The sequence below is a fragment of the Nicotiana tabacum genome, chromosome 11 (genome assembly GCF_000715075.1).
Source record: "Nicotiana tabacum cultivar K326 chromosome 11, ASM71507v2, whole genome shotgun sequence".
In the NCBI taxonomy this organism is placed as follows: Eukaryota; Viridiplantae; Streptophyta; class Magnoliopsida; order Solanales; family Solanaceae; genus Nicotiana; species Nicotiana tabacum.
The window spans coordinates 2,963,137-2,968,687 of NC_134090.1; positions in this window are offsets into that span (position 1 = coordinate 2,963,137).

Sequence of the window (5,551 nt, forward strand, 5' to 3'; positions counted from 1 at the left end):
TACATGTTATTTGAATTGTGTGCCTTCATTGTTATTTGACATTTAGCATATTAAATATTAAACTGCCTATTTTCTCCTTGATTTCCATAATAATTGTTATTTGTCATTGTTTGCTTCATAATTAAATCATAATTATTGTATGCTTGTTGTCTTATGATTTTTATATTAATTGTTATGTTTATTGGGGAATTTCTTCTATAAGAATTGATTGGTAAATGAATATGTTGGAGGAGCGGGTTGCACGCCGCAACAGGATTGATTATAATGAATATATTGGAGGATCGGGTTGCACGCCGCAACAGACTTATTAAAAGTCAATATTGGAGGATCGGGTTGCAACAGACTTATTAAAACTCAATATTGGAGGATCGGGTTGCACGCCGCAACAGATTTATTAAAAGTCAATATTGGAGGATCGGGTTGTACGCCGCAATAGACTTATTAAAAGTCAATATTGGAGGATCGGGTTGCACGCCGCAACAGACTCATTAAAAGTCAAATATTGGAGGATCGGATTACACGCCGCAACAGAACTGAATGTGGATATATTGTGAGAGCGGGTTGCACGCTGCAACAGAAATAATGAAAATGATAATTTGTTATGACTGCTGAGTTGCTTTCAATTATTTTAATTGAATTACATGATTTATTCCTATTATTTTTGTTGTTACTAATATTGCGTACAGGTTAATGTAAGTAAACCGCCTTAGCCTCGTCACTACTTCGTCGAGGTTAGGCTCAGCACTTACCAGTACATGGGGTCGGTTGTACTGATACTCCACTCTGCACTTCTTGTACAGATTTTGGAGTTGGTCCCAGCGGCGTACCATAGACTTGCTCTGATTTCAGCTATCAGAGGAGACTTGAGGTATAACTGCATGGCGTCCGCAGTTCTGAAGTCCCCGTCTATTGAACTTTAGCTGTGTGTTTATTTCCAGGCAGCTTTATATTATTCAGACCTTATTTGTATTTATTCTAGAAGCTCGTGCACTTGTGACACCAATTCTGGGATGGTATTTAGACACCGTTATTTGATGGATTATTTTACTATATTTCAAACTTTGCTTTCGCATTTATTTCCTTGTTATTAATAAATTTAAAATTATTTTAAAAATGGATAATGTTATTCTAACTTTGGCTTGCCTAGCAAGTGAAATGTTAGGCGCCATCATGGTCCGAAGGTGGGAATTTTGGGTCGTGACATACTCTCACATATAAGAATTACACTCACAATCACCCATCTTTACCCAAACTCGAAATTGAAGAATAGGAGTTAGAACCTTACCTCTTGGGTGAAGATCTTGTGATAAATCCTCGTTGGATTTCAAAACTTGAACAAGATTTTTGATGAACAAAGCACTTGAGCTTCTTTCCTCTCTAAAACACTCTCACTTCTCTCTAAAATCATCACATAATTGTCCCAAAATAAGCCCCAAAGCCTATTTGTCAAAATGTGGTTGGGTTATCAAAATACAAAAATTAACCCTCCAAAATCGGGTTTGCGGTCACATAATGGACCGCAGAATGGGTATGCGGGTTGCACAATGCACCACAAAATCGGTGCCCAGAAATGGGCATCTCTGGACAGGTCTGCAACCATTTTTGCGGTCGCACAATATGTTTTGCGATCGCATAATGATTATGTGGTTGCACATCTGACCGCATAATTGTATTTTTCCAGGCTTTGGTAATTTGATCATAGCTTCTTGTAGGAGTGTCCAAATGAAGAACAGTTTGAAGAGTTAGAAACTAGACTTAAAGATATTTCATTTGATAGGTAGATCATCACATAATTCCTTATATATAGGTATATATGCTCGTTCAAAGTTTGGTCTTGTGCGTATCCATTTGAAACTTTAGTCTATTATGAAATTTTCCAACTTGACTTAGGCTTAGGCCTCTCCTTAGACCCCACATCACTTATAATATACCTCGTACACTTGTTATCATATCCAATTTGTATCCATAATATTAATAGTCCTCAAATGAGAAGTAGTGTCCGCCCCCAAACACATAACATAACTTATCTCTTCTTTCACCCATTTTAATTTCCTGAATTTTTTACTAACTCCCAAAATTTCCAAAATTTCGCCTGAGTTTCCTTTGTAACTGGGCCTATCTACTTGCCAGAGAATCCCAAAAACTAATTCTAACAACACATACATAATCCAATCAACGTAACACAACATGAAAATAATACTGACAGTGGCATCATAAGCAATATATTACTAGGAAAGGAACGTCATTAACATCAACTATTCAGATGATACATAACTCATAGCAGGTAAGCTCTCAACATCTTCATAGAACACAGAAATGAACGTTTAAATTAAAGATGACATTTTTGGGTCATCACAATCTCCACCTCTAAAACAAACGCTTGTCCTCGAACGGAATTAGAGAAGTACCTGAGCTGGTGAAAAGATGTTGATATTTGCTCCGTATGTCCAACTCGGACTCCCAGGTGGCTGCCTCAATCGACTGACCTCTCCATTGTACCCAAACTTAAGGATAACTCTTAGACCTTAACTGACGGACCTGCCGAACTAGAATAGCTACCGGCTCATCCTCATAAGTCAAATCTTTGTCCAATTGAACTGAGCTGAAGTCTAACACATGGGACAGATCACCATGATATTTCCGAAGCATAGATACATTAAACACCGGATGAACTGCTGATAAACTAGGTGGTAGCGCAAGCCTGTAGGCTACTTCACCCAGCCTTTCAAGAATTTCAAAGGGTCCGATATACCTAGGGCTCAACTTTCCCTATGAATGCAACGTCACGAACCTTACGGTTGGCATAACTCTTTTGCCTAGGCTGAGCTATGTGAAGTCGATCCTGAATAATCTTGACCTTATCCAAGGCATCCTATACCAAATCGGTACCCAACAACCGATCCTCTCTCGGTTCAAACCAGCCAACTGGCGAACGACATCGCCTCCCGTATAATGCTTCATATGGAGCCATCCGAATGCCCGACCGGTAGATGTTCTTATAGGCAAACTCCGCAAGTGACAAGAACTGATCCCAAGAACTCCAAAAGTCTATAACACAAGCGCGAAGTATATCTTCCATTATCTGAATAGTGCATTCTGACTGTCCGTCTGTCTGTGGATGAAATTTTGTACTCAATTCAACCCGCGTGCCTAACTCACATTGTACAGCCCTCCAGAAGTACGAGATGAACTGTGTACCTCGATCAGAAATGATAGACATGGGCACACCATGAAGGCAGACAATCTCACGAAGGTAAATTTTAGCTAACCGCTCTAAAGAATAGGTAACTGCCACTAGAATGAAATGTGCTGACTTGGTCAACCTGTCCACAATGACCCAAAATGCGTCGAATTTTCTATGAGTCAGTGGGAGCCCAATAACAAAATCCATAGTGATACGCTCCCACTTCCACTCAGGAATTTCTAATTTTTGAAGCAAACCACCAGGTCTCTGATGCTCGTACTTAACTTGCTGACAATTCAGACACCGAGCTACATATGAAACTATATCCTTCTTCATTCTCCTCCACCAATAATGTTGCCGCAAATATTGATACATTTTAGCGGCACCTAGATGAATAGAATACCTGGAACTGTGGGCCTCTTCCAGAATTAATTCACGAAGCCCATCCATATTAGGCACACAAATGCGACCCTGCATTCGCAGAACTCCATCTTCCCCCACAGCAACCTGTTTGGCATCACTGTGCCGCACCGTGTCCTTTAGGACAAGTAAATAAGGATCCTCATATTGTCGCTCTCCTATGCGCTCATATAAAGAAGACCGAGCGACTGTGCAAGCTAGAACTCGACTGGATTCAGAAACATCTAACCTCACGAACTGATTAGCCAAGGTCTGAACAGTTGCTGCTAACGGTCTATCAACAACCGGGATATACTCAAGACTACCCATACTCACAGCCTTTCTACTCAAAGCATCGGCCACCACATTGGCCTTTCCGGGGTGATAGAAAATAGTGATATCATAATCTTTCAACAACTCCAACCATCTTCTCTGCCTCAAATTAAGATCTTTTTGCCTGAACAGATACTATAGGCTATGATGATCAGTAAATACCTCACACGAGACACCATAAAGGTAATGCCTCCAAATCTTCAGAGCATGGATAATAGCTGCCAATTCTAATTCATAGACATGATAATTCTTCTCATGAACTTTCAACTGCTGTGAAAGGCAATCACCATGCTATCTTGCATCAATATTACACCAATCCCAACACGAGATGCATCACAATGCACCGTATAAGATCCTGAACTTGTGGATAATACCAACATTGGCATCGTAGTCAAAGCAGTCTTGAGCTTCTGAAAGGTAAACTCACACTCGTCTGACCATTCGAATGGAACACCTTTCTGGGTCAGTCTGGTCAATGGGCTTGCTATAGATGAAAACCCCTCCACGAACCGACGATAATAACCTGCCAAACCCAGGAAACTCCGTATCTCTGTAACTGAAGTAGGCCTAGGCCAGTTTTGAACTGCCTCAATCTTCTTAGGATCCATTTTTATGCCTTCTACTGATACAACATACCCCAAAAGGCAACTGAGTCTAACCAAAATTCATATTTTGAAAATTTGGCATATAACTGATTATTTTTCAAATTCTGAAGCACACTCCGAAGATGCTGCTCATGCTCCTCTCTACTGCTGGAGTAAATCAAGATATCATCAATGAATACAACCACAAAAGAATCCAAATAGAGTTTAACTACCCGGTTCATCAAATCCATAAATGTTGCTGGGGCATTTGTGAGCCCAAATGACATCACTAGGAATTCATAATGCCCATACCGAGTCCGAAAAGCTGTCTTAGGGACATCAGATGCCCTAATCTTCAACTGATGGTAACCAGACCTCAAGTCGATCTTTGAAAACACCTTGGCACCCTGAAGCTGATCGAATAAGTCATCAATTATTGGCAGTGGATAATTGTTCTTGACAGTAGCCTTGTTCAACTACAGATAATATATACACATCTGCATTGAACCATCTTTATTCTTTACAAATAACACTGGTGCACCCCAAGGTGAGACATTAGGTCTAATGAATCCCTAATCAAGCAAGTCTTGTAATTGCTCCTTCAATTCTTTCAATTTCGGCGGGCCATACGGTATGGTGGAAAAGAAATGGGCTGAGTGCCCGGAGTCAAATCAATACAGAAGTCAATATCTCTGTCGGGTTGCATCCCCGGCAAATCTGCAGGAAATACTTCTAGAAATTCACGAACAACTGGTACCGAGTCCATAGAAGGAACATCCGCACTAGGATCGCGAATATAAGCCAAATAGGCTAGACAACCCTTTTCGACCATACGCCGAGCCTTCATATATGAAATAGCCCTGTTGGTAGAATGACCAAGAGTTCCTGTCCACTCTAATCGAGGTAACCCCGGCATGGTTAGGGTCACTGTCTTGGCATGACAATCTAATATAGCACGATAAGGTGACAACTAATCCATACCCAAGATGACATCAAAATCTACCATATCAAGAAGTAGAAGATCCAAACTAGTCTCAAGACTCCCAATGGT